The sequence below is a fragment of the Pseudophryne corroboree genome, chromosome 11, assembly GCF_028390025.1.
Source record: "Pseudophryne corroboree isolate aPseCor3 chromosome 11, aPseCor3.hap2, whole genome shotgun sequence".
Lineage (NCBI taxonomy): Eukaryota > Metazoa > Chordata > Amphibia > Anura > Myobatrachidae > Pseudophryne > Pseudophryne corroboree.
This window is the reverse complement of record NC_086454.1, coordinates 212,651,892-212,679,742: the sequence shown is the minus strand read 5'-3', so window position 1 is coordinate 212,679,742 and position 27,851 is coordinate 212,651,892. Positions and strand designations below refer to the sequence as shown.

At 45.8% G+C, this 27,851-nt stretch overlaps 19 non-coding genes and 2 pseudogenes across 19 annotated transcripts; 2 read left to right on the top strand and 19 right to left on the bottom strand.

Annotated features, from left to right (window-relative positions):
* Window positions 1-2,907: 2,907 nt before the first annotated feature.
* Window positions 2,908-2,981, bottom strand: TRNAN-AUU (transfer RNA asparagine (anticodon AUU)). The gene has a single exon. It is a non-coding gene; the product is annotated as a tRNA-Asn (tRNA).
* An 8,813-nt stretch (window positions 2,982-11,794) lies between these two features.
* On the top strand, window positions 11,795-11,958 carry LOC134970738 (U1 spliceosomal RNA). Its single transcript, XR_010190006.1, has one exon. It is a non-coding gene; the product is annotated as a U1 spliceosomal RNA (small nuclear RNA).
* Window positions 11,959-12,110: 152 nt separating this feature from the next.
* On the top strand, window positions 12,111-12,252 carry LOC134971006 (U1 spliceosomal RNA; annotated as a pseudogene).
* A 2,610-nt stretch (window positions 12,253-14,862) lies between these two features.
* On the bottom strand, window positions 14,863-15,004 carry LOC134971000 (U1 spliceosomal RNA; annotated as a pseudogene).
* Window positions 15,005-15,156: 152 nt separating this feature from the next.
* Window positions 15,157-15,320, bottom strand: LOC134970498 (U1 spliceosomal RNA). Its single transcript, XR_010189809.1, has one exon. It is a non-coding gene; the product is annotated as a U1 spliceosomal RNA (small nuclear RNA).
* A 662-nt stretch (window positions 15,321-15,982) lies between these two features.
* LOC134970838 (U1 spliceosomal RNA) lies at window positions 15,983-16,145 on the bottom strand. The gene has a single exon (XR_010190087.1). It is a non-coding gene; the product is annotated as a U1 spliceosomal RNA (small nuclear RNA).
* Window positions 16,146-16,297: 152 nt separating this feature from the next.
* LOC134970570 (U1 spliceosomal RNA) lies at window positions 16,298-16,461 on the bottom strand. Its single transcript, XR_010189868.1, has one exon. It is a non-coding gene; the product is annotated as a U1 spliceosomal RNA (small nuclear RNA).
* A 671-nt stretch (window positions 16,462-17,132) lies between these two features.
* LOC134970836 (U1 spliceosomal RNA) lies at window positions 17,133-17,295 on the bottom strand. The gene has a single exon (XR_010190085.1). It is a non-coding gene; the product is annotated as a U1 spliceosomal RNA (small nuclear RNA).
* Window positions 17,296-17,447: 152 nt separating this feature from the next.
* LOC134970733 (U1 spliceosomal RNA) lies at window positions 17,448-17,611 on the bottom strand. The gene has a single exon (XR_010190002.1). It is a non-coding gene; the product is annotated as a U1 spliceosomal RNA (small nuclear RNA).
* A 671-nt stretch (window positions 17,612-18,282) lies between these two features.
* LOC134970995 (U1 spliceosomal RNA) lies at window positions 18,283-18,445 on the bottom strand. The gene has a single exon (XR_010190175.1). It is a non-coding gene; the product is annotated as a U1 spliceosomal RNA (small nuclear RNA).
* Window positions 18,446-18,597: 152 nt separating this feature from the next.
* On the bottom strand, window positions 18,598-18,761 carry LOC134970569 (U1 spliceosomal RNA). Its single transcript, XR_010189867.1, has one exon. It is a non-coding gene; the product is annotated as a U1 spliceosomal RNA (small nuclear RNA).
* Window positions 18,762-19,432: 671 nt separating this feature from the next.
* On the bottom strand, window positions 19,433-19,595 carry LOC134970835 (U1 spliceosomal RNA). The gene has a single exon (XR_010190084.1). It is a non-coding gene; the product is annotated as a U1 spliceosomal RNA (small nuclear RNA).
* A 152-nt stretch (window positions 19,596-19,747) lies between these two features.
* Window positions 19,748-19,911, bottom strand: LOC134970732 (U1 spliceosomal RNA). The gene has a single exon (XR_010190001.1). It is a non-coding gene; the product is annotated as a U1 spliceosomal RNA (small nuclear RNA).
* Window positions 19,912-20,582: 671 nt separating this feature from the next.
* On the bottom strand, window positions 20,583-20,745 carry LOC134970994 (U1 spliceosomal RNA). Its single transcript, XR_010190174.1, has one exon. It is a non-coding gene; the product is annotated as a U1 spliceosomal RNA (small nuclear RNA).
* Window positions 20,746-20,897: 152 nt separating this feature from the next.
* Window positions 20,898-21,061, bottom strand: LOC134970548 (U1 spliceosomal RNA). The gene has a single exon (XR_010189850.1). It is a non-coding gene; the product is annotated as a U1 spliceosomal RNA (small nuclear RNA).
* Window positions 21,062-21,732: 671 nt separating this feature from the next.
* On the bottom strand, window positions 21,733-21,895 carry LOC134970798 (U1 spliceosomal RNA). The gene has a single exon (XR_010190055.1). It is a non-coding gene; the product is annotated as a U1 spliceosomal RNA (small nuclear RNA).
* Window positions 21,896-22,047: 152 nt separating this feature from the next.
* Window positions 22,048-22,211, bottom strand: LOC134970573 (U1 spliceosomal RNA). Its single transcript, XR_010189870.1, has one exon. It is a non-coding gene; the product is annotated as a U1 spliceosomal RNA (small nuclear RNA).
* A 671-nt stretch (window positions 22,212-22,882) lies between these two features.
* LOC134971012 (U1 spliceosomal RNA) lies at window positions 22,883-23,045 on the bottom strand. Its single transcript, XR_010190183.1, has one exon. It is a non-coding gene; the product is annotated as a U1 spliceosomal RNA (small nuclear RNA).
* A 152-nt stretch (window positions 23,046-23,197) lies between these two features.
* On the bottom strand, window positions 23,198-23,361 carry LOC134970713 (U1 spliceosomal RNA). Its single transcript, XR_010189986.1, has one exon. It is a non-coding gene; the product is annotated as a U1 spliceosomal RNA (small nuclear RNA).
* Window positions 23,362-24,033: 672 nt separating this feature from the next.
* On the bottom strand, window positions 24,034-24,196 carry LOC134970993 (U1 spliceosomal RNA). Its single transcript, XR_010190173.1, has one exon. It is a non-coding gene; the product is annotated as a U1 spliceosomal RNA (small nuclear RNA).
* Window positions 24,197-24,348: 152 nt separating this feature from the next.
* Window positions 24,349-24,508, bottom strand: LOC134970781 (U1 spliceosomal RNA). The gene has a single exon (XR_010190041.1). It is a non-coding gene; the product is annotated as a U1 spliceosomal RNA (small nuclear RNA).
* Between the last annotated feature and the right edge of the window lie 3,343 nt (window positions 24,509-27,851).

Below are 27,851 nucleotides of genomic sequence, written 5' to 3'. Positions count from 1 at the left end.
TCAATGATGCATTGGGGCAACGATTTTGTGAGAAACATCTTCACCCTTAAATAAAGATTTTCTTAATTCCTTACCTGTGTGCTAATTAGATATCACATTGTTTTCACATTAAACAGACTTCCACATGAGAAAGCAGCAAGGATGCAGTGGCGTTAATGTTTCCTGGTGTCAACCTGTATTATTTCAGTAGACATTGAAATGAGGATGCATCTTGCTGCCTTTCCAATGAAGCAAGTTTAATTTAGTAATAGGTGAAAAACCATCCTTACAAAGGTGTTAATCAGAGACTTGGCTTTGTGGACACTTTTCAGAGAACAAATTTGTTAGCATAAAAATAAAGCCAGAAAATGAAGAGCTGTTTAATCACTCAATTGGATTTTTCTGCCAGCATATTTTTTTTCTCTGCAACCCACTGCTAAATTGTGCTTCCTAGCTGTTTTTATAAAATCACTGAATCAGATCTAACTCTGATTACATCAGGGAAGGCCAGCTACCCACACCATAACAGGGGGTTTGAAATTTTGACTTGTCGATTTAAATATCACCAAAATCTGATCACAAGGTCAATTACGTCCCTGGGTGGGATTGAACCACCAACCTTTTGGTTAATAGCCGAACACACTAACCGATTGCGCCACAGATACACTTTGCAAAAAGTACGTACTGACAAAGGCTAATAAGCATTCATCTAGAACGTTTCCTAGAAAAACTTTAAAAAGTCAATAATCTGGAGAGTTTTTGTAAGATGTTTCTTCCATCAACCAACGAAGAAACACATTGGTACTTTCCCATGATGAGTGAGTGCTTCAGGATCTCTTGCACTTACATGTGCAGCAGAGTACTGCAATGGAAGCATGCTGGGCCCATAACCCAGAGGTAGGTAGATTGAAACTATCCTTTGCTATATGCATTTTTTTTGTTAATTAAAGTAATCCAAAACTGGGATTGATATTTTTGCTCTTTTATTTTTACTTAAAGTACAATAACTTTTACAATTTTAATTTGTTTTAATAGTATATTGACAGTATTGTTTTATTTCAAAAATCCACTTAATTTTCTTTACCCTATTATTAAAATGGTAATTGACAAAAACAAACTACATTGTCACCAGAAGAGCAATACAAAATGTACAAGTGATATATTAAAATCATCTTTCCAGGTTGAATTTCAATGATGCATTGGGGCAACGATTTTGTGAGAAACATCTTCACCCTTAAATAAAGATTTTCTTAATTCCTTACCTGTGTGCTAATTAGATATCACCTTGTTTTCACATTAAACAGACTTCCACATGAGAAAGCAGCAAGGATGCAGTGGCGTTAATGTTTCCTGGTGTCAACCTGTATTATTTCAGTAGACATTGAAATGAGGATGCATCTTGCTGCCTTTCCAATGAAGCAAGTTTAATTTAGTAATAGGTGAAAAACCATCCTTACAAAGGTGTTAATCAGAGACTTGGCTTTGTGGACACTTTTCAGAGAACAAATTTGTTAGCATAAAAATAAAGCCAGAAAATGAAGAGCTGTTTAATCACTCAATTGGATTTTTCTGCCAGCATATTTTTTTTCTCTGCAACCCACTGCTAAATTGTGCTTCCTAGCTGTTTTTATAAAATCACTGAATCAAATCTAACTCTGATTACATCAGGGAAGGCAAGGTACCCACACCATAACAGGGGGTTTGAAATTTTGACTTGTCGACTTAAATATCACCAAAATCTGATCACAAGGTCAATTACGTCCCTTGGTGGGATTGAAACACCAACCTTTTGGTTAATAGCCGAACACACTAACCGATTGCGCCACAGAGACACTTTGCAAAAAGTACATACTGACAAAGGCTAATAAGCATTCATCTAGAACGTTTCCTAGAAAAACTTAAAAAAGTCAATAATCTGGAGAGTTTTTGTAAGATGTTTCTTCCATCAACCAACGAAGAAACACATTGGTACTTTCCCATGATGAGTGAGTGCTTCAGGATCTCTTGCACTTACATGTGCAGCAGAGTACTGCAATGGAAGCATGCTGGGCCGATAACCCAGAGGTAGGCAGATTGAAACTATCCTCTGCTATATGCATTTTTTTTTATTAAAGTAATCCAAAATTGGGATTGATATTTTAGCTCTTTTATTTTTACTTAAAGTACAATAACTTTTACCATTTTAATTTGTTTAATAGTATATTGACAGTATTGTTTTCTTTCAAAAATCCACTTAATTTTCTTTACCCTATTATTAAAATGGTAATTGACAAAAACAAACTACATTGTCACCAGAAGAGCAATACAAAATGTACAAGTGATATATTAAAATCATCTTTCCAGCTTGAATTTCAATGATGCATTGGGGCAACGATTTTGTGAGAAACATCTTCACCCTTAAATAAAGATTTTCTTAATTCCTTACCTGTGTGCTAATTAGATATCACCTTGTTTTCACATTAAACAGACTTCCACATGAGAAAGCAGCAAGGATGCAGTGGCGTTAATGTTTCCTGGTGTCAACCTGTATTATTTCAGTAGATATTGAAATGACGATGCATCTTGCTGCCTTTCCAATGAAGCAAGTTTAATTTAGTAATAGGTGAAAAACCATCCCTACAAAGGTGTTAATCAGATACTTTGCTTTGTGGACACTTTTCAGAGAACAAATTTGTTAGCTTAAAAATAAAGCCAGAAAATGAAGAGCTGTTTAATCACTCAATTGGATTTTTTTGCCAGCATATTTCTTTTTCTCTGCAACCCACTGCTAAATTGTGCTTCCTAGCTGTTTTTTTTTTATAAAATCACTTAATCAAATCTAACTCTGATTACATCAGAGAAGGCCAGGTACCCTACACCATAAGAGGGGGTTTGAAATTTTGACTTGTCTACTTAAAGATCACCAAAATCTGATAACAAGGTAAATTACGTCCCTGGGTGGGATTGAACCACCAACCTTTTGGTTAATAACCAAACACGCTAACTGATTGCGCCACAGAGACACTTTGCAAACGTATGTTCTGACAAACGCTAATAAGCATTCATGTAGAACGTTTCCTAGAAAAACTTTAAAAGTCAATAATCTGGAGAGTTTTTGTAAGATGTTTCTTCCATCAATCAACGAAGAAACACATTGGTACTTTCCCATGATGAGTGAGTGCTTCAGGATCTCTTGCACTTACATGTGCAGCAGAGTACTGCAATGAAAGCATTCTGGGCCCATAACCCAGAGGTAGGCAGATTGAAACTATCCTCTGCTATATGCATACTATATTATTGCATACTATGCAATAATGTTTCAATTTGCATTACCCAGCAGAATTAGCTTTGCATATATAGATATAGTGCAGCAGAATATATTGGTGGTTGTAGTCAATTGTAATTACCTGCAGGTGACAAGAAGAGAAGAAACGTAAATTCACAATCGACATCAGCTGAAGATAAATTGATACTGATTGAACGCTGCTGTTATGTGTCAATTTTATCACGCTTTGATAAAAATGCACGCTTAGATCAATAAATGCACAGCCAAATGGCTTTGCACAGCCTACACCATTGGACTTAAGTAGAAGACTATTACAAGTGAAACCAATAATTGAAATCTGTAACCACACCCCACCCCCTCAAATGCCAGGCAATAAATTACCTTAAAAACAACAACCAGGCATTCCACAAAGATTAAACTGGGTCTATATCATTCAAAACTTTAAAAAAGTACTTCAAAATCACATACTATGCAATAATGTTTCAATTTGCATTACCCAGCAGAATTAGCATTGCATATATAGATATAGTGCAGCAGAATATAATGGTGGTTGTAGTCAATTGTAATTACTCAGCAGAATTAGCTTTGCATATATAGATATAGTGCAGCAGAATATATTGGTGGTTGTAGTCAATTGTAATTACCCAGCAGAATTAGCTTGCATATATAGATATAGTGCAGCAGAATATATTGGTGGTTGTATTCAATTGTAATTACCCAGCAGAATTAGCTTTGCATATATATAGTGCAGCAGAATATATTGGTGGTTGTAGTCAATTGTAATTACCCAGCAGCAGCTCTACTGCACTCAACATCACCAGTGCTCACAATATATATAATGCTATATACTATGCCATAGTGGTGCTTACTATATAACACCTCCTACTGCGTTCCCCCTGGCAATGAGCATGACACCCAGAGAGTGAAACCCCTGGCAATGAGCATGACACCCAGCACGTGAAACTCTTGGCGTTGAGCAGTTTTTGTAAAAGTAATTAGAAGCTTTACTGTAGGGCATAGTGTATCACAGATATTGTGGTGAGTGACATAATATGTTCCAAAGGGCATTAATGTGTGGGGCTTAACATGGTGGAAATGACTGTACTTTTTTCCCTGTGGTGGCCGAGGTCTGTTGGTGCAGGGTCAAGAACTGGGGTGTAAGGTAGTCTTTGCCTGAAAGGCTACGCCCATTTTATGGAGACCATACCCATTTTTGCGAGGTCACGCCCCCCCATCCCGTCCGGAGCGCTCATGCAAATATAGTTTTTTTTATATATATATATGGGGGAGGGGCACAATTTTTAATGCCAATGGTGGCGGGGGGCACGCATTTTTAAATCTCGCATTTGAAGCCAAATTGTTTAGAAACACCCCTGCAAGAAAATATCTGCAAATCCAATGTTACCATAAGTGTGGCATATACCTGCGCTTGCTCGCGGGGTGAGAACATCTCCCTAATTTAATTCAGCGATATGAATAGAGGTTGTGCAGCAGCCACAGAAAGGGTTAATCTCTGCAGCTTGTCACTAAATTACATTGTTGCAATTTTAGCTGGGAGCTGCAATAATTACTCTAATACATAACACAACCAACACTTCTATATTCACACAATATACTGCATGGTGAATATAGAAGTGGTGCTTGCTAAACAGCACCTCCTACTGCATTCCACATCACCGCTGGTCACACTCATATCAGGCCCATAATGCTGTATACTATGCCATAGTGGTGCTTACTATATAACACCAGGTGCTGTGCAGTGGTCAAAACACACTAACTGGTCCCATGCTGTTGTTGAACTAAAGGCCTATACACACGATGAGATTCGGTCTATGCTAATAGGTTTAAAAAGGTTACATAAAAGCTACTTTGGGGTATATGCAATTCACGGCGAATCGCGGCAAATTATGGCCGTTTTTAAATTCGACACAATTCGACATGTGAATTCCGGCAGGTGGCTGCCGGAATTCACCATATTCAATGAAAAACGGATTCGACAGTCCCGCGGGCGAAAAACGGCCAATTTGCCGTATTTTGCCGCGAATTAAAAAAACGGGAAAAAACGGGAAAAACACGAAAAAAAAATGGCGTGGGGTCCCCCCTCCAAAGCATAACCAGCCTCGGGCTCTTCGAGCTGGTCCTGGTTCCAAAAATGCGGGGGGAAAATTGGGCAGGGATCCCCCGTATTTTTAAAACCAGCACCGGGCTCTGCGCCTGGTGCTGGTGCAAAAAATACGGGGGACAAAAAGAGTAGGGGTCCCCCGTATTTTTTACACCAGCATCGGGCTCCACTAGCTGGACAGATAATGCCACAGCCGGGGGTCACTTTTATGCAGTGCCCTGCGGCCGTGGCATTAAATATCCAACTAGTCACCCCTGGCCGGGGTACCCTGGGGGAGTGGGGACCCCTTCAATCAAGGGGTCCCCAGCCACCCAAGGGCAAGGGGTGAAGCCCGAGGCTGTCCCCCCCATCCAATGGCTGCGGATGGGAGGCTGATAGCCTAGAGTAAAATGACAAGAATATTGTTTTTTCCAGAAGAACTACAAGTCCCAGCAAGCCTCCCCCGCATACTGGTACTTGGAGAACCACAAGTACCAGCATGCGGGAGAAAAACGGGCCCGCTGGTACCTGTAGTTCTACTGGGAAAAAAATACCCAAATAAAAACAGGACACAGACACCGTGACAGTAAAACTTTATTACACACTGCCGACACATTCATACTTACCTATGTTGACACGCCGACTGCCACGGTCTCCGACGATCCGAGGGTACCTGTGAAAAAAATTATACTCACCTTCCAGCGTCCAGAGGTACATCCACGTCCAGAGATACATCCACGTACTTGGCAAAAAAAGAAAACGGACACACGGACCACCGGACTGAAAGGGGTCCCATGCTGACACATGAGACCCCTTACCCCGAATGCCGGGACACCACGTGACTCCTGTCACTGAAGTCCCTTCAGCCAATCAGGAAGCGCTACTTCCGTGGCGCTCACCTGATTGGCTGTGCGCTGTCTGTGCTGTGACAGCGCATCGCACAGCTCCGTCCATTATATTCAATGGTGGGAACTTAGCGGCTAGCGGTGAGGTCACCCGCCGGTCAGCGGCTGACCGCGGGTAACCCCACCGCTGACGGCAAAGTTCCCACCATTGAAACTAATGGACCGAGCTGTGCGATGCGCTGTCACAGCACAGACAGCGCACAGCCAATCAGGTGAGCGCCACAGAAGTAGCGCTTCCTGATTGGCTGAAGGGACTTCAGTGACAGGAGTCACGTGGTGTCCCGGCATTCGGGGTAAGGGGTCTCATGTGTCAGCATGGGACCCCTTTCAGTCCGGTGGTCCGTGTGTCCATTTTCTTTTTTTGCCAAGTACGTGGATTTATCTCTGGACCCTGGCTGAGGTGAGTATATTGAACTTTTCTTTTCAGGTATCCGTGGATTCTACATGGAGAAGAGGACCGATGTCGGCGTGTGAACATAGGTAAGTATGTGTGTGTCGGCAGTGTGTAATAAAGTTTTACTGTCACGGTGCCTGTGTCCTGTTTTTATTTGGGTATTTTTTTCCCAGTAGTACTACAGGTACCAGCGGGCCCGTTTTTCTCCCGCATGCTGGTACTTGTGGTTCTCCAAGTACCAGCTTGCGGGGGAGGCTTGCTGGGACTTGTAGTACTACTGGAAAAAACAATATTCTTGTCATTTTACTCAAGGCTATCAGCCTCCCATCCGCAGCCCTTGGATGGGGGGGACAGCCTCGGGCTTCACCCCTGGCCCTTGGGTGGCTGGGGGGGGGACCCCTTGATTGAAGGGGTCCCCACTCCCCCAGGGTACCCCGGCCAAGGGTGACTAGTTGGATATTTAATGCCACGGCCGCAGGGCACTGTATAAAAGTGACCCCCGGCTGTGGCATTATCTGTCCAGCTAGTGGAGCCCGATGCTGGTGTAAAAAATACGGGGGACCCCTGCTCGTTTTGTCCCCCGTATTTTTTGCACCAGCACCAGGCGCAGAGCCCGGTGCTGGTTTTAAAAATACGGGGGATCCCTGCCCAATTTTTCCCCGCATTTTTAGAACCAGGACCAGCTCGAAGAGCCCGAGGCTGGTTATGCTTTGGAGGGGGGACCCCACGCCATTTTTTTTTTAAATTTTCCCGTTCCAGCACTAAAAAATAAATAAATAAATAATATTTTAAAAAATATATAAATAATACTTGTGCCTCCAAAAAAAAAAAAAAAAAAAAAGTACCTAATCCCTTCTAATATAAATAGATATGCTATTCCCACAAAAAAAAAACACACAAAAAAAACATGTTTAAATTTTTTTTTATTGTTTTCACCCTCCAAAGTGTGACGGATTGAAAATGACGAATTTACTGTCTAAAAGCACTGCTGTCGAATTTCCAAACTTGAATTGAATATGCTTTTGTAGAATTGCAGCACTTGTATCATTGCAGAAAAGTCGAATTTGCAAAAAGTCGAATTTCAAAAAGTCGAATTTTGAAAGTCCGTTTTTTTGACGGAAAGCACTGAATTGCATTGACGATTTTTTTTTTTTTGGGGGAAAATGACCCGAAATTCGACAATTTCGGGAATTCGACCACAATTGCATATACCCCTTTATGTATTTATTAATTAAAGTTTTTAAGTTGTATTTTACAACCATACAATGATATGATATATAATGTATCGTATAATCATTACATAATGTTGATGGCATTGAATAGTCTCTTCCTTGACTAGTGGCAGCAGCTTCAGCACTAGGTGGAAGTGGATCTTGAGCTTTCCCTATTTTACCCTCCACCTTTTTGTTCTCCATTTTTTAATGTGTGGAATTATATGCCAGTAATATATCTGGAATTAGACGGTGGTAATGTCTGGAATTAGATACCACTAGATAGATACCAGATATCACTGTGACTGGAATGATGACATATGCACAGTGACAGGACACTACCACAGCACCCTACAGCAGCCATATGCGGCACAAGACACTGGAGTATTAGTAATGTACTGTAGTATACTGAGCACCACAAGACAATGAGCAGTGATACGGAGCACTGATGAGATTACTAGAACTGACACTGAGCAGCCAGATGCAGCACTGGACTATTAGTAATGTTCTGTAGTATACTGAGCACCACAATGCAGCACAAGACAATGAGCAGTGATACTGAGCACTGATGAGGATACTAGAACTGACACTGAGCAGCAAGATGCAGCACTGGACTATTAGTAATGTACTCTAGTATACTGAGCACCACAATGCAGCACAAGACAATGAGCAGTGATACTGAGCACTGATGAGGATACTACTGAGAACTGACACTGAGCAGGAGAGACACACTACAATTTCATCTTGCGCCTCTTTTTTTATTTATCTTTGCATCATGTGCTGTTTGGGGCTATTTTTTTAAGTACCATCCTGTCTGACACTGCAGTGCCACTCCTAGATGGGCCAGGTGTTTGTGCTGCCCAATTGGGTCGCTTAGCTTAGTCATCCAGGGACCTTGGTGCAAATTTTAGGACTAAAAATAATATTGGGAGGTGTGAGGTGTTCAGAATAGACTGGAAAGGAGTAGAAATTATGGTTATTGAGCTTAATACTATAGGATCAAAATTACCCCCAAATTCTATGATTTTAGCTGTTTGAGGGTTTAAAAAAAAATCACCCGAATACAAAACCCAAAAGGTGGTTTTGCCAAAACGCGTCCGTATCCAAAACACAACTGCGGATCCGAATCCAAAACCAAAACATGAAACACGAAAAATGCCCGCTGCACATCTCTAGTTAGGGGAGAAGCATGTAGCCTTGTAGACTATGCACAGCTATATCTAGAAAAATATACGATCTAATCTTTAACCAACCAATGCAAGAAAGTATTTAATGTGAAAATACGAAACACTAGACTAATTGGAGGTGCGCCCTAAAGCAAATTACAATGTTAGGATTAGGGGGTTCGGAAAGACCTCTAGTGTATACACTACTATATACATTTTAAGAAAGAAAGGTACAAATTACATATTCACATTGCATCTATGGGCTGGATTCAAATGTCCCTTTCCTCCCTCAATCGTGCCCGTCAGCAGCTATTCTAATGTTGCTGCCAACGGGTGCGACATGTTTATTTCAGCTCGCTACCCCCAGGGGAAACAAGCTGAAATGTGTGCAAAGAGACCCATTTGGGCAACCAAACGGTGTCTTTTCACGATCGCGCCCATTACTTTATTCAGGTTTAGGTGCTTTGTGCACCTAAACCAGAGTGTAATGGGCGCAATAATTGAGGGCATTTGAATTTCCCTTATATGTGTGTGTGTGTGATATACACACAGACACACATACTATGGCCCTCATTCCGAGTTGATCGCTCAGTATTTTTCTTCGCATCGCAGTGAAAATCCGCTTAGTACGCATGCGCAATGTTCGCACTGCGACTGCGCCAAGTAACTTTACTATGAAGAAAGTATTTTTACTCACGGCTTTTTCTTCGCTCCGGCGATCGTAATGTGATTGACAGGAAATGGGTGTTACTGGGCAGAAACACGGCGTTTCAGGGGCGTGTGGCTGAAAACGCTACCGTTTCCGGAAAAAACGCAGGAGTGGCCGGAGAAACGGTGGGAGTGCCTGGCCGAACGCTGGGTGTGTTTGTGACGTCAACCAGGAACGACAAGCACTGAACTGATCGCACAGGCAGAGTAAGTCTGGAGCTACTCTGAAACTGCTAAGTAGTTAGTAATCGCAATATTGCGAATACATCGGTCGCAATTTTAAGAAGCTAAGATTCACTCCCAGTAGGCGGCGGCTTAGCGTGTGTAACTCTGCTAAATTCGCCTTGCGACCGATCAACTCGGAATGAGGGCCTATATTTCTTTATATAATGGACACCTCAGTTTCTATTCATTCATGTCCTGCCCCCTACTCTGTCAGACCCCTTCCCCTCTACTTTTCTGACCCCAAACGCCACTCATTCTTGTTGAGTGCTGGTGGGCCCATTCAGAATTTTGCTATGGGGACCACAAAGGTCTAGTTACGTCACTGGGCAGGGTTATAGAGGAGGCGGTGCAAGGCATCCTGGGAACAGTCAAAGCTTTAGCCTGTTGGTGCCTTGGATCAAGATCCAACTCTACACCCCTATGTTAGTGTAGTGCCTTTTGGGGTTAAGGTTTTACAGAAAGTTACAGGTTTTTTTAATTTAGTAAAATATGCCCCATTTTAAAGATAGGGCATTTAAATTTGTTGCACCTGTGCAGTACATAGCAGCCTGCAGGGCATGTACAGTGGCTTCATTTGGGTGCACATACATTGCCGGCTCCTGGTCGCAAACTGAAATTATTGTGTGTAAGTGTAATTAGCTGTGTTTGTCATACAGGGGGGTGGGGGAGGTTTGTGGTTGGTGGGGGGCACGCTGTGTGATTATTATCCTGCATCTATACATACATGCGCTGACACCTGGACATACACTGATGTACCCACACCTAATATCCATACATACACACCCTGACACCTGGACATACACTAACATTCCCACACCTGCATCTATACATACACACGCTGACACCTGGACATACACCAACATACAAGCACCTGCATCTATATATACACGCGCTGACAAATGGACATACACCGACGTACCCACACTTGCATCTATACATACATGCACTGACATCTGGACATACAAGCACCTGCATCTATACATACACGCGCTGACATCTGAACCTACACTGACGTTCCCACACCTGCATCTATACATACACATTCTGACACCTGGACATACACAGACGTACCCACACCTGCATCTATACATACACGCGTTGACACCTGGACGCACACCGACGTACACACACCTACATCTATATATGCATGGATGCAAATGTGGGTACGTTGTAGCATACCGCTGTGTTTCACCAACCATCACAGCGCTCTCCCCCTATTTTCTTTCATTACTCACGTGAGTTACATATGAACTTTAACTGCAGTAAATAAGAGGCGTTGGTTACAACTGTTGCTGTTCATCCACAAGAAGGAATTTAATGTATCAATTACAATTGGAAAGTAACGATTTAATTACAACAGCTGTATCCAGGAGGATTTTTTGGACACTTTAATAGACATTCCGTTGTCATCAAGGGCAATATGAAATAGATACTGATTACATTTAGATATGGATAGTGGTGCCTATATATGTTGACTCCATTGTATTTTGTTGAATGTGGGTTTCTTCTGTCTATATATATTTTTTTTTAAATAAAGAGCTTGTATATTCTATTTTTTGCGCTCCCTTGATAACAAGTGTGATTATCTTTAAAATTTGGTTTATTATTGGTAGAACAGTACTAACTATGGGAGCAGCATTTTATAATATATGGTAAAAATTAATAGATGTATAAAGATTAAATAAGCAACAAATTGGTGAAATAGATAAGTTTTGATAGGAGCGCTGGGTTCTATATATATATATATATATTGACATTTGGTTATATATATGTATAGACTTTATAAATTCTTGACAGAGATGTGCCTGAGCAGCAGCCCTCCCCAGCCCTATCTCAAATCATACTTATTTTGCATAGGAGATACCATGGTCATGAAGATTGTTCTCCCAGGGTGAGGTTCATTCATTGCATTCTGGGTATGCTGATCCCTGTGATTTCCCCAAATGTGGGAAACTGGACTGCATTATTTGTGGTAGTGAGGTACTGTGTTTGTGCTTTCCTCTGGTCAGCTCTGGTAAAAGTCAGATTTCTTTATCTCAGATCTTCCTCTAGCCTTGTTCTTCTTTCGAGAGTTCCCTTGTGCTGCCTCAGTTGGATCTCCTTCACTTGACAGGGGGGTGCCCGAGCAGCGACCCTCCCCAGCTCTAGCCCAACTCCTACTTACCTGCCAGGTGAGATACTATGATCATGAAGGTGCTTCTCCCAGGGCAAGGCTCACCCATTGCACTCTGGGTGTGCTGCTCCTGCGGTTTCCCCAAATGTTGGACACTTGACTGCATAATTTGTGTTTCCCCTGGTCGGCTCTCGTATAATATAGATCTCTTTGTCTCAGGTCTCTCTCCAGCCTAGTTTGCTGTCTGTTTCCACTTCTCTTTTCTTGAGCCACTCCCTTCTATGCCCTTGCTCACTATCCTGACTTCTCCAGTCTGCTTACTTTGTGCCTTCCAACGCACAATACAAACTACAGGTAGTGCTGCAGGGCCCACGCCCTTTTACTTGCCTTACAGAGCAGCTCTGGAGCTGTTACAGTGCCCAGCTGCTGCAAGAAATCAGCTTGAATGCTTCAGGGGCTGGGGCATAGCCAACATGAGCCCCACACCGAAGGAGGGTGGAGGTGTTTAATGTGAACTAGGGGTCATCCAAGCGCCGCAAAAGGCCGTAATGCCCTGCACGCCCCTTTTCTCTTTTCATATGCAGACGAGGGTTGACGCCAACTTTGACCCACTGCTTGGATGACATCACCATATGCAAATCCATCTGCTGCAGGCCTTCCCCCAGGAATGCTTGCACTAGTTGTTGCATTTGGTTTGTTGTTTGGGGGTGCTTCAGTATTAGGCAGCCTTCTGCCCTCCCATGTTCATCTGAAAATATGTGTTCTCCCTGCAGTTGTTGTCCCCAGATGAGAGTTTCCTTATGCTGCCTCAGTCGTTAACCGTGGCTGGATCTTATTGGCACTCGCGGTCGGGATATTCCTCCCTGCCGTGGGGTAGAGACCTCCTTTTGCTCGGTCTCAAATTGCTTTTTCCCCTTCACCGCTGTCTTTACATCAGACGTCCGCCGTGATGTAGCTCGTTCATGAATGGGCTTATATCTCAGCAATCAGAGTGTCTGGTAGTCACCTTCCTTACGCGTTTCTCCGCTGTTATCCAAGAGCGGTTTCGTCAGAGGATACATCAGCAGCCTAGCAGGCTCTTTTTAAAATGCACCGGACCAATAGCATTACTAATTAGTTGATTGGATATATACATGTACTAATTGGATGCATACATGTAATGACTCACATATGGAACAACTTTCTAATTGCAATTGCACATATAAAGGCATTTCATAATATAAAAATAAGCAACATGGTGATTAAAAATAATAATAAAATAAGCAACAAGGTGGTTTAAAAAATAACAGAAAATATATAATCTATATACAGATTAACCTCTAATCTTTCAATCAATACCTCATCTCTATAATCACATACACATAATTCAGAGACCCAGCACTAAGGATCCCCATTTACTTATATAAAACCTTTTAGGGTAACATAAATCCAACCCACTACTAAAGCAGCTCTTGTGGCGCAGGGGAAACATCACCTGCACTCTATGCAGCGAGTCCCATGTTCGAATCCAACCCGCTCAGCTTAACATCCATATTATTTATTTACTTTTAATGGGATCATTCTATCAATTCATTTTTACCTTTAATTTTTGTTAATATTATTTCTATATTTCATTATTTTAACCCCTGGAATAATTACATTGCTGCTTAAACAACAAAAAGAATTGAAGAAAGAATAATTATTAAACAGACAATTTAAGGATTCGAAGATTTAAAGATTTAAAGATGTAAAAATTTAAAACAGGGAGGGGGGGGGGGGGAGGGAGGGGGGCCTTTTGGGAGAAGGAGGGAAAAAAAATAAAAAAATAAAAAATATATATATATAGAACCAAGAGAAAGTGTAAAAAGAGGATGGAGGAAGAAATCTGATGTTCATCATTACTAGTGGATTTTACTAAAGAACTTTAAAGGAACACACACAACAGGATTATACAGTTTCATACTAAGAGGAATGCTGTTCCCAAAATAGCTACTTCTAATAATTTTGTTTATTTATTAAACATACAATAAATGGATATTCAATAAATAATATATTAGGTAAATCAATAGATAAAATCTTCAGAGACTGACAATGTTGTTCAGTTCGATGCTCTCAATCAGACCATCAGGTGTAGGGGTACCCAAAGAAAAAATCCAAAATGCCTCCCTTGTCAAGTAAAGGAGATTCAACTGAGGCAGCACAAGGGAACTCTCATCTGGGGACAACAACTGCAGGGAGAACACATATTTTCAGATGAACATGGGAGGGCAGAAGGCTGCCTAATACTGAAGCACCCCCAAACAACAAACCAAATGCAACAACTAGTACAAGCATTCCTTGGGGAAGGTCTGCAGAAGATGGAATTGCATACGGTGATGTCATCCAAGCAGTGGGCCAAAGTTGGCTGGAACCCTTATCTGCATATGAAAAGAGAAAAGGGGTATGCAGGGCATGGCGGCCTTTTGCTGCGCTTGGATGACCCCTAGTTCGCATTAAACACCCCCACCCTCCTTCGGTGTGGGGCTCATGTTGGCCATGCCCCAGCCCCTGAAGCATTCAAGCTGATTTCTTGCAGCAGCTGGGCACTGTAACAGCTCCAGAGCTGCTCTGTAAGGCAACTAAAAGGGTGTGGGCCCTGCAGCACTACCTGTAGTTCGCATTGTGCGTTGGAAGGCACAAAGTAAGCAGACGGGAGAAGTCAGGGTAGTGCGCAAGGGCATAGAAGGGAGCGGCTCAAGAAAAGAGAAGTGGAAACAGTCAGCAAACTAGGCTGGAGAGAGACCTGAGACAAAGAGATCTGAATTATATGAGAGCCGACCAGGGGAAACACAAATTATGCAGTCAAGTTTCCCACATTTGGGGAATTCAAAGGGGCAGCACACCCAGAGTGCAATGGGTGAGCCTTGCCCTGGGAGAAGCACCTACATGATCATAGTATCTCACCTGGCAGGTAAGTAGGAGTTGGGCTAGAGCTGGGGAGGGTCGCTGCTCGGGCACCCCCCTGTCAAGTGAAGGAGATCCAACTGAGGCAGCACAAGGGAACTCTCGAAAGAAGAACAAGGCTAGAGGAAGATCTGAGACAAAGAAATCTGACTTTTACCAGAGCTGACCAGAGGAAAGCACAAACACAGTCCCCCACTACCACAAATAATGCAGTCGAGTTTCCCACATTTGGGGAAATCACAGGGGTCAGCATACCCAGAATGCAATGAATGAACCTCACCCTGGGAGAACAATCTTCATGACCATGGTATCTCCTATGCAAAATAAGTATGATTTGGGATAGGGCTGGGGAGGGCCGCTGCTCAGGCATATCTCTGTCAAGTAAAGGAGATTCAACTGAGGCAGCACAAGGGAACTCTCATCTGGGGACAACAACTGCAGGGAGAACACATATTTTCAAATGAACATGGGAGGGCAGAAGGCTGCCTAATACTGAAGCACCCCCAAACAACAAACCAAATGCAACAACTAGTACAAGCATTCCTGGGGGAAGGTCTGCAGAAGACGGATTTGCATACAGTGATGTCATCCAAGCAGTGGGCCAAAGTTGGCTGGAACCCTCATCTGCATATGAAAAGAGAAAAGGGGTATGCAGGGCATGGCGGCCTTTTGCGGCGCTTGGATGACCCTTAGTTCGCATTAAACACCCCCACCCTCCTTCGGTGTGGGGCTCATGTTGGCAATGCCCGAGCATTCAAGCTGATTTCTTGCAGCAGCTTGGCACTGTAACAGCTCCAGAGCTGCTCTGTAAGGCAAGTAACAGGTTGTGGGCCATGCAGCACTACCTGTAGTTTGCATTGTGCATTGGAAGGCACAAAGTAAGCAGACAGGAGAAGTCAGGATAGTGCACAAGGGTATAGAAGGGAGGGGCTCAAAAAAAAAGAAGTGGAAACAGACAGCAAACTAGGCTGGAGAGAGACCTTAGACAAAGAGATCTGAATTATATGAAAGCCGACCAGTGGAAACACAAATTATGCAGTCAAGTTTCCCACATTTGGGGAAATCACAGGGGCAGCACACCCAGAGTGCAATGGGTGAGCCTTGCCCTGGGAGAAGCACCTTCATGATCATAGTATCTCACCTGGCAGGTAAGTAGGAGTTGGGCTAGAGCTGGGGAGGGTCGCTGCTCGGGCACCCCCCTGTCAAGTGAAGGAGATCCAACTGAGGCAGCACAAGGGAACTCTCGAAAGAAGAACAAGGCTAGAGGAAGATCTGAGACAAAGAAATCTGACTTTTACCAGAGCTGACCAGAGGAAAGCACAAACACAGTCCCCCACTACCACAAATAATGCAGTCGAGTTTCCCACATTTGGGGAAATCACAGGGGTCAGCATACCCAGAATGCAATGAATGAACCTCACCCTGGGAGAACAATTTTCATGACCATGGTATCTCCTATGCAAAATAAGTATGATTTGGGATAGGGCTGGGGAGGGCCGCTGCTCAGGCACATCTCTGTCAAGTAAAGGAGATTCAACTGAGGCAACACAAGGGAACTCTCATCTGGGGACAACAACTGCAGGGAGAACACATATTTTCAAATGAACATGGGAGGGCAGAAGGCTGCCTAATACTGAAGCACCCCCAAACAACAAACCAAATGCAACAACTAGTACAAGCATTCCTGGGGGAAGGTCTGCAGAAGACGGATTTGCATACAGTGATGTCATCCAAGCAGTGGGCCAAAGTTGGCTGGAACCCTCATCTGCATATGAAAAGAGAAAAGGGGTATGCAGGGCATGGCGGCCTTTTGCGGCGCTTGGATGACCCTTAGTTCGCATTAAACACCCCCACCCTCCTTCGGTGTGGGGCTCATGTTGGCAATGCCCCAGCCCCTGAAGCATTCAAGCTGATTTCTTGCAGCATCTGGGCACTGTAACAGCTCCATAGCTGCTCTGTAAGGCAAGTTAAAGGGTGTGGGTCCTGCAGCACTACCTGTAGTTCGCATTGTGCATTGGAAGGCACAAAGTAAGCAGACGGGAGAAGTCAGGATAGTGCGCAAGGGCATAGAAGGGAGCGGCTCAAGAAAAGAGAAGTGGAAACAGACAGCAAACTAGGCTGGAGAGAGACCTGAGACAAAGAGATCTGAATTATACGAGAGCCGACCAGGGGAAACACAAATTATGCAGTCAAGTGTCCCACATTTGGGGAAATCGCAGGAGCAGCACACCCAGAGTGCAATGGGTGAGCCTTGCCCTGGGAGAAGCACCTTCATGATCATAGTATCTCACCTGGCAGGTAAGTAGGAGTTGGGCTATAGCTGGGGAGGGTCGCTGCTCAAGCACCCCTCTGTCAAGTGAAGGAGATCCAACTGAGGCAGCACAAGGGAACTCTCAAAAGAAGAATAAGGCTAGAGGAAGAAATGAGACAAAGAAATCTGACTTTTACCAGAGCTGACCAGAGGAAAGCACAAACACAGTCCCCCACTACTACAAATAATGCAGTCAAGTTTCCCACATTTGGGGAAATCACAGGGGTCAGCATACCCAGAATGCAATGAATGACCCTCACCCTGGGGGAACAATCTTCTTGACCATGGTATCTCCTATGCAAAATAAGTATGATTTGAGATAGGGCTAGGGAGGTCCGCTGCTCAGGCACATCTCTGTCAAGTAAAGGAGATTCAACTGAGGCAGCACAAGGGAACTCTCATCTGGGGACAACAACTGCAGGGAGAACACATATTTTCAGATGAACATGGGAGGGCAGAAGGCTGCCTAATACTGAAGCACCCCCAAACAACAAACCAAATGCAACAACTAGTGCAAGCATTCCTGGGGGAAGGCCTGCAGCAGATTGATTTGCATATGGTAATGCCATCCAAGCAGTGGGTCAAAGTTGGCTTCAACCCTCGTCTGCATATGAAAAGAGAAAAGGTGCGTGCAGGGCATGGCGGCCTTTTGCGGCGCTTGGATGACCCCTAGTTCGCATTAAACACCTCCACCCTCCTTCGGTGTGGGGCTCATGTTGGCTATGCCCCAGCCCCTGAAGCATTCAAGCTGATTTCTTGCAGCAGCTGGGCACTGTAACATCCCCAGAGCTGCTCTGTAAGGCAAGTAAAAGGGTGTGGGCCCTGCAGCACTACCTGTAGTTTGCATTGTGCATTGGAAAGCACAAAGTAAGCAGACGGGAGAAGTCAGGATAGTGCGCAAGGGCATAGAAGGGAGCGGCTCAAGAAAAGAGAAGTGGAAACAGACAGCAAACTAGGCTGGAGAGAGACCTGAGACAAAGAGATCTGAATTATACGAGAGCCGACCAGGGGAAACACAAATTATGCAGTCAAGTTTCCCACATTTGGGGAAATCGCAGGAGCAGCACACCCAGAGTGCAATGGGTGAGCCTTGCACTGGGAGTAGCAACTTCCTGATCATAGTATCTCACCTGGCAGGTAAGTAGGAGTTGGGCTAGAGCTGGGGAGGGTCGCTGCTCGGGCACCCCCCTGTCAAGTGAAGGAGATCCAACTGAGGCAGCACAAGGGAACTCTCGAAAGAAGAACAAGGCTAGAGGAAGATCTGAGACAAAGAAATCTGACTTTTACCAGAGCTGACCAGAGGAAAGCACAAACACAGTCCCCCACTACCACAAATAATGCAGTCGAGTTTCCCACATTTGGGGAAATCACAGGGGTCAGCATACCCAGAATGCAATGAATGAACCTCACCCTGGGAGAACAATTTTCATGACCATGGTATCTCCTATGCAAAATAAGTATGATTTGGGATAGGGCTGGGGAGGGCCGCTGCTCAGGCACATCTCTGTCAAGTAAAGGAGATTCAACTGAGGCAACACAAGGGAACTCTCATCTGGGGACAACAACTGCAGGGAGAACACATATTTTCAAATGAACATGGGAGGGCAGAAGGCTGCCTAATACTGAAGCACCCCCAAACAACAAACCAAATGCAACAACTAGTACAAGCATTCCTGGGGGAAGGTCTGCAGAAGACGGATTTGCATACAGTGATGTCATCCAAGCAGTGGGCCAAAGTTGGCTGGAACCCTCATCTGCATATGAAAAGAGAAAAGGGGTATGCAGGGCATGGCGGCCTTTTGCGGCGCTTGGATGACCCTTAGTTCGCATTAAACACCCCCACCCTCCTTCGGTGTGGGGCTCATGTTGGCAATGCCCCAGCCCCTGAAGCATTCAAGCTGATTTCTTGCAGCATCTGGGCACTGTAACAGCTCCATAGCTGCTCTGTAAGGCAAGTTAAAGGGTGTGGGTCCTGCAGCACTACCTGTAGTTCGCATTGTGCATTGGAAGGCACAAAGTAAGCAGACGGGAGAAGTCAGGATAGTGCGCAAGGGCATAGAAGGGAGCGGCTCAAGAAAAGAGAAGTGGAAACAGACAGCAAACTAGGCTGGAGAGAGACCTGAGACAAAGAGATCTGAATTATACGAGAGCCGACCAGGGGAAACACAAATTATGCAGTCAAGTGTCCCACATTTGGGGAAATCGCAGGAGCAGCACACCCAGAGTGCAATGGGTGAGCCTTGCCCTGGGAGAAGCACCTTCATGATCATAGTATCTCACCTGGCAGGTAAGTAGGAGTTGGGCTATAGCTGGGGAGGGTCGCTGCTCAAGCACCCCTCTGTCAAGTGAAGGAGATCCAACTGAGGCAGCACAAGGGAACTCTCAAAAGAAGAATAAGGCTAGAGGAAGAAATGAGACAAAGAAATCTGACTTTTACCAGAGCTGACCAGAGGAAAGCACAAACACAGTCCCCCACTACTACAAATAATGCAGTCAAGTTTCCCACATTTGGGGAAATCACAGGGGTCAGCATACCCAGAATGCAATGAATGACCCTCACCCTGGGGGAACAATCTTCTTGACCATGGTATCTCCTATGCAAAATAAGTATGATTTGAGATAGGGCTAGGGAGGTCCGCTGCTCAGGCACATCTCTGTCAAGTAAAGGAGATTCAACTGAGGCAGCACAAGGGAACTCTCATCTGGGGACAACAACTGCAGGGAGAACACATATTTTCAGATGAACATGGGAGGGCAGAAGGCTGCCTAATACTGAAGCACCCCCAAACAACAAACCAAATGCAACAACTAGTGCAAGCATTCCTGGGGGAAGGCCTGCAGCAGATTGATTTGCATATGGTAATGCCATCCAAGCAGTGGGTCAAAGTTGGCTTCAACCCTCGTCTGCATATGAAAAGAGAAAAGGTGCGTGCAGGGCATGGCGGCCTTTTGCGGCGCTTGGATGACCCCTAGTTCGCATTAAACACCTCCACCCTCCTTCGGTGTGGGGCTCATGTTGGCTATGCCCCAGCCCCTGAAGCATTCAAGCTGATTTCTTGCAGCAGCTGGGCACTGTAACATCCCCAGAGCTGCTCTGTAAGGCAAGTAAAAGGGTGTGGGCCCTGCAGCACTACCTGTAGTTTGCATTGTGCATTGGAAAGCACAAAGTAAGCAGACGGGAGAAGTCAGGATAGTGCGCAAGGGCATAGAAGGGAGCGGCTCAAGAAAAGAGAAGTGGAAACAGACAGCAAACTAGGCTGGAGAGAGACCTGAGACAAAGAGATCTGAATTATACGAGAGCCGACCAGGGGAAACACAAATTATGCAGTCAAGTTTCCCACATTTGGGGAAATCGCAGGAGCAGCACACCCAGAGTGCAATGGGTGAGCCTTGCACTGGGAGTAGCAACTTCCTGATCATAGTATCTCACCTGGCAGGTAAGTAGGAGTTGGGCTAGAGCTGGGGAGGGTCGCTGCTCGGGCACCCCCCTGTCAAGTGAAGGAGATCCAACTGAGGCAGCACAAGGGAACTCTCGAAAGAAGAACAAGGCTAGAGGAAGATCTGAGACAAAGAAATCTGACTTTTACCAGAGCTGACCAGAGGAAAGCACAAACACAGTCCCCCACTATCACAAATAATGCAGTCGAGTTTCCCACATTTGGGGAAATCACAGGGGTCAGCATACCCAGAATGCAATGAATGAACCTCACCCTGGGAGAACAATCTTCATGACCATGGTATCTCCTATGCAAAATAAGTATGATTTGGGATAGGGCTGGGGAGGGCCGCTGCTCAGGCATATATCTGTCAAGTAAAGAAGATTCAACTGAGGCAGCACAAGGGAACTCTCATCTGGGGACAACAACTGCAGGGAGAACGCATATTTTCAAATGAACATGGGAGGGCAGAAGGCTGCCTAATACTGAAGCACCCCCAAACAACAAACCAAATGCAACAACTAGTACAAGCATTCCTGGGGGAAGGTCTGCAGAAGACGGATTTGCATACAGTGATGTCATCCAAGCAGTGGGCCAAAGTTGGCTGGAACCCTCATCTGCATATGAAAAGAGAAAAGGGGTATGCAGGGCATGGCGGCCTTTTGCTGCGCTTGGATGACCCTTAGTTCGCATTAAACACCCCCACCCTCCTTCGGTGTGGGGCTCATGTTGGCAATGCCCCAGCCCCTGAAGCATTCCAACTGATTTCTTGCAGCAGCTGGGCACTGTAACAGCTCCAGAGCTGCTCTGTAAGGCAACTAAAAGGGTGTGGGCCCTGCAGCACTACCTGTAGTTCGCATTGTGCGTTGGAAGGCACAAAGTAAGCAGACGGGAGAAGTCAGGATAGTGCGCAAGGGCATAGAAGGGAGCGGCTCAAGAAAAGAGAAGTGGAAACAGACAGCAAACTAGGCTGGAGAGAGACCTGAGACAAAGAGATCTGAATTATACGAGAGCCGACCAGAGGAAACACAAATTATGCAGTCAAGTGTCCCACATTTGGGGAAATCGCAGGAGCAGCACACCCAGAGTGCAATGGGTGAGCCTTGCCCTGGGAGAAGCACCTTCCTGATCATAGTATCTCACCTGGCAGGTAAGTAGGAGTTGGGCTAGAGCTGGGGAGGGTCGCTGCTCGGGCACCCCCCTGTCAAGTGAAGGAGATCCAACTGAGGCAGCACAAGGGAACTCTCGAAAGAAGAACAAGGCTAGAGGAAGATCTGAGACAAAGAAATCTGACTTTTACCAGAGCTGACCAGAGGAAAGCACAAACACAGTCCCCCACTACCACAAATAATGCAGTCGAGTTTCCCACATTTGGGGAAATCACAGGGGTCAGCATACCCAGAATGCAATGAATGAACCTCACCCTGGGAGAACAATCTTCATGACCATGGTAACTCCTATGCAAAATAAGTATGATTTGGGATAGGGCTGGGGAGGGCCGCTGCTCAGGCATATCTCTGTCAAGTAAAGGAGATTCAACTGAGGCAGCACAAGGGAACTCTCATCTGGGGACAACAACTGCAGGGAGAACACATATTTTCAAATGAACATGGGAGGGCAGAAGGCTGCCTAATACTGAAGCACCCCCAAACAACAAACCAAATGCAACAACTAGTACAAGCATTCCTGGGGGAAGGTCTGCAGAAGACGGATTTGCATACAGTGATGTCATCCAAGCAGTGGGCCAAAGTTGGCTGGAACCCTCATCTGCATATGAAAAGAGAAAAGGGGTATGCAGGGCATGGCGGCCTTTTGTGGCGCTTGGATGACCCTTAGTTCGCATTAAACACCCCCACCCTCCTTCGGTGTGGGGCTCATGTTGGCAATGCCCCAGCCCCTGAAGCATTCAAGCTGATTTCTTGCAGCAGCTGGGCACTGTAACAGCTCCAGAGCTGCTCTGTAAGGCAAGTAAAAGGGTGTGGGTCCTGCAGCACTACCTGTAGTTCGCATTGTGCATTGGAAGGCACAAAGTAAGCAGACGGGAGAAGTCAGGATAGTGCGCAAGGGCATAGAAGGGAGCGGCTCAAGAAAAGAGAAGTGGAAACAGACAGCAAACTAGGCTGGAGAGAGACCTGAGACAAAGAGATCTGAATTATACGAGAGCCGACCAAGGGAAACACAAATTATGCAGTCAAGTGTCCCACATTTGGGGAAATCGCAGGAGCAGCACACCCAGAGTGCAATGGGTGAGCCTTGCCCTGGGAGAAGCAGCTTCATGATCATAGTATCTAACCTGGCAGGTAAGTAGGAGTTGGGCTATAGCTGGGGAGGGTCGCTGCTCAAGCACCCTTCTGTCAAGTGAAGGAGATCCAACTGAGGCAGCACAAGGGAACTCTCAAAAGAAGAATAAGGCTAGAGGAAGAAATGAGACAAAAAAATCTGACTTTTACCAGAGCTGACCAGAGGAAAGCACAAACACAGTCCCCCACTACTACAAATAATGCAGCCAAGTTTCCCACATTTGGGGAAATCACAGGGGTCAGCATACCCAGAATGCAATGAATGACCCTCACCCTGGGAGAACAATCTTCTTGACCATGGTATCTCCTATGCAAAATAAGTATGATTTGAGATAGGGCTGGGGAGGGCCGCTGCTCAGGCACATCTCTGTCAAGTAAAGGAGATTCAACTGAGGCAGCACAAGGGAACTCTCATCTGGGGACAACAACTGCAGGGAGAACACATATTTTCAGATGAACATGGGAGGGCAGAAGGCTGCCTAATACTGAAGCACCCCCAAACAACAAACCAAATGCAACAACTAGTGCAAGCATTCCTGGGGGAAGGCCTACAGCAGATGGATTTGCATATGGTGATGTCATCCAAGCAGTGGGCCAAAGTTGGCTGGAACCCTCATCTGCATATGAAAAGAGAAAAGGGGTATGCAGGGCATGGCGGCCTTTTGCGGCGCTTGGATGACCCTTAGTTCGCATTAAACACCCCCACCCTCCTTCGGTGTGGGGCTCATGTTGGCAATGCCCCAGCCCCTGAAGCATTCAAGCTGATTTCTCTGCAGCAGCTGGGCACTGTAACAGCTCCAGAGCTGCTCTGTAAGGCAAGTTAAAGGGTGTGGGTCCTGCAGCACTACCTGTAGTTCGCATTGTGCATTGGAAGGCACAAAGTAAGCAGACGGGAGAAGTCAGGATAGTGCGCAAGGGCATAGAAGGGAGCGGCTCAAGAAAAGAGAAGTGGAAACAGACAGCAAACTAGGCTGGAGAGAGACCTGAGACAAAGAGATCTGAATTATACGAGAGCCGACCAGGGGAAACACAAATTATGCAGTCAAGTTTCCAACATTTGGGGAAATCACAGGGGCAGCACACCCAGAGTGCAATGGGTGAGCCTTGCCCTGGGAGAAGCACCTACATGATCATAGTATCTCACCTGGCAGGTAAGTAGGAGTTGGGCTAGAGCTGGGGAGGGTCGCTGCTCGGGTACCCCCCTGTCAAGTGAAGGAGATCCAACTGAGGCAGCACAAGGGAACTCTCGAAAGAGGAACAAGGCTAGAGGAAGATCTGAGACAAAGAAATCTGATTTTTACCAGAGTTGACCAGAAGAAAGCACAAACACAGTCCCCCACTACCACAAATAATGCAATTGAGTTTCCCACATTTGGGGAAATCACAGGGGTCAGCATACCCAGAATGCAATGAATGAACCTCACCCTGGGAGAACAATCTTCATGACCATGGTATTATGCAAAATAGGTATGATTTGGGATAGGGCTGGGGAGGGCCGCTGCTCAGGCACATCTCTGTCAAGTAAAGGAGATTCAACTGAGGCAGCACAAGGGAGGACATCTTGCCTCTGTAGAGCCAGTTTGTGCAAGGAGAGATTGATTGATTCTTTTTTGGTGGGGGCCCAAACCAACCAGTCATTTCAGTCAGTCGTGTGGCAGACCCTGTCGCTGAAATGATGGGTTCGTCAATGTTTTTCTTTTCAATCTAAGCACCAGCAGTTTTCTGTAAGCATCTGCTTCGCTATGATGATCAACACGTCACAAGGGAAAACACTCAGGGCTGGAGGCGTAGATCTTAGGACCAGCTGCTACAAGCATGGCAGAGGTGTCACTATCACTGGTGACACCCAGAGAGGCGGCGAGGGAGATTGTAATGCAGTGCGCGCAGATAAGCAGGGCAATGGTAAAAAGGAGGCATGGTCTCATAGGTAGGGGCGTGGCCTGAATCACCATTTTGTTGCTGCGGGTATCCCGGGGGTTGGGGGCTGCACCCGGGGACTAGTGTGTGAGTAGTGCTGGCTCCTGCACAGTGACAGAAACTGGGTGTTGCACGTAATGTCACAGTGAAACACCCATATTCTGTCACTGAAGAAGAGCCGGCACTTTGGTGTCACCCCCCTTGGCGGGTGACACTCGGGTGTGTGCCGCAACCCCGTTGTGATGCCACTGACCCATGGGAAGCTTTACGTGGCTTACCCATGTGTTAGTAGCCCCAAGCATCTTTTGTGTTAGTCCCTGAAGAAAAACTTCAAATATTGTTTATAATTTTGTAATCAATGGGCCTAATTCAGTAAGGATTGCACATTCTGCTAAGTAACAGAATTTGCAATCCTTTGGTTCGCATGCTGGGGCCACCCATCACAGGGCATGGCCACCCAGTATGCCGCCTCCCTTCTTGACCACGCTGAAATTGCAGTCTCAGTGCAGTTCAGCGTGATCATAAAAAATGGTTTAGCCTCCTGTTGGTGCAGACTGTACGTGTGCGCAGGAAGCCGCCACCATTTTTGTGATCGCAGCGACTGCATGTGATGTCATGCAGCCACTCTGACCACGCCTCCTGTTTCTCCGTTGAAGCCCTGCCCCCGCACCGCTCCATCTCCGACTTTGAAATGGAGTGTTGCTGACCCCCCCCCCCCCGCACCGATTGAAAGTCAGAGGCGATCGCATTATCTGCGGGGTGCCACAGAAAATGCAGGCGCATGCGTATGCTCTTAGCAATTTTTGCAGTTGGATTGCTTATTGCAGGCGGGTGGGCTCGGAATTCTTAGCCTTTTCCTCGCACCCCCAGTTGCGGGAGAATGTGAAGGAGGAGCTGTTGACGGGTCACGTTCCGCTTGACTTGACAATTTTCTCACCAGCAGGTCTTTGAACCTCTGCAGACTTGTGTCTGCCGGAAAGAGAGATACAATGTAGGTTTTAAATCTAGGATCGAGCACGGTGGCCAAAATGTAGTGCTCTGATTTCAACAGATTGAATCCTGGTTAAGCGAATTAAGGGCTCCATCCACAAGTTCCACATGCCTAGTGGAATCGCTCTGTTTTAGCTCCTCCTTCAATGTCTCCAGCTTCTTCTGCAAAAGCCTGATGAGGGGAATGACCTGACTAGGGCTGGCAGTGTCTGAACTGACTTCACGTGTGGCAAGTTCAAAGGGTTGCAGAACCTTGCACAACGTTGAAATCATTCTCCACTGCGCTTGAGTCAGGTGCATTCCCCCTCCTTTGCCTATATCGTGGGCAGATGTATAGGCTTGAATGGCCTTTTGCTGCTCCTCCATCCTCTGAAGCATATAGAGGGTTGAATTCCACCTCGTTACCACCTCTTGCTTCAGATGATGGCAGGGCAGGTTCAGGAATGTTTGGTGGTGCTCCAGTCTTCGGCATGCGGTGGCTGAATGCAGAAAGTGGCCCGCAATTCTTCGGGCCACCGACAGCATCTCTTGCACGCCCCTGTCGTTTTTTAAATAATTCTGCACCACAAAGTTCAATGTATGTGCAAAACATGGGACGTGCTGGAATTTGCCCAGATGTAATGCACGCACAATATTGGTGGCGTTGTCCGATGTCACAAATCCCCAGGAGAGTTCAATTGGGGTAAGCCATTTTGCGATGATGTTCCTCAGTTTCCGTAAGAGGTTGTCAGCTGTGTGCCTCTTATGGAAAGCGGTGATACAAAGCGTAGCCTGCCTAGGAACGAGTTGGCAATTGCGAGATGCTGCTACTGGTGCCGCCGCTGCTGTTCTTGCTGCGGGAGGCAATACATCTACCCAGTGGGCTGTCACAGTCATATAGTCCTGAGTCTGCCCTGCTCCACTTAACCACAGACAAGTGGACATTGGGTACAACTGCATTTTTTAGGACACTGGTGACTCTTTTTCTGAGGTCTGTGTACATTTTCGGTATCGCCTGCCTAGAGAAATGGAACCTAGAGGGTATTTGGTACCGGGGACACAGTACCTCAATCAAGTCTCTAGTTGCCTCTAAATTAACGATGGATACCGGAACCACGTTTCTCACCACCCAGACCTGAGTTATCCGCTTTGCAGCAGGATGACTGCTGTGATATTTCATCTTCCTCGCAAAGGACTGTTGGACAGTCAATTGCTTACTGGAAGTAGTACAAGTGGTCTTCCGACTTCCCCTCTGGGATGACGATCGACTCCCAGCAGCAACAACAGCAGCGCCAGCAGCAGTAGGCGTTACACTCAAGGATGCATCGGAGGAATCCCAGGCAGGAGAGGACTCGTCAGACTTGCCAGTGACATGGCCTGCAGGACTATTGGCTCTCCTGTCTAAGGAGGAAATTGACACTGAGGGAGTTGGTGGTGTGGTTTGCAGGAGCTTGGTTACAAGAGGAAGGTGGTCAGTGGACTGCTTCCGCTGTCATCCAAAGTTTTTGAACTTGTCACTGACTTATGATGAATGCGCTGCAGGTGACGTATAAGGGAGGATGTTCCGAGGTGGTTAACGTCCTTATCCCTACTTATTACAGCTTGACAAAGGCAACACACGGCTTGACACCTGTTGTCCGCATTTGTGTACAGGATGCATACCTTCATGTCCCCATTTATCCACCTCATCAGGCGTACCTCAGATTTGCGGTACAGGACTGTCATTGCCAATTTCAGACGTTGCTGTTTGGTCTCTCCATGGCCCTGAGAATTTTCACCAAGGTAATGACGGAAATGATGGTGCTCCTGTGCAAGCAAGGTGTCACAATTATCCCGTACTTGGGCGATCTCATAAAAGCGAGATCAAGAGAGCAGTTGCTGAACAGCGTATCACTTTCACTGAAAGTGTTACAGCAACACGGCTGGAT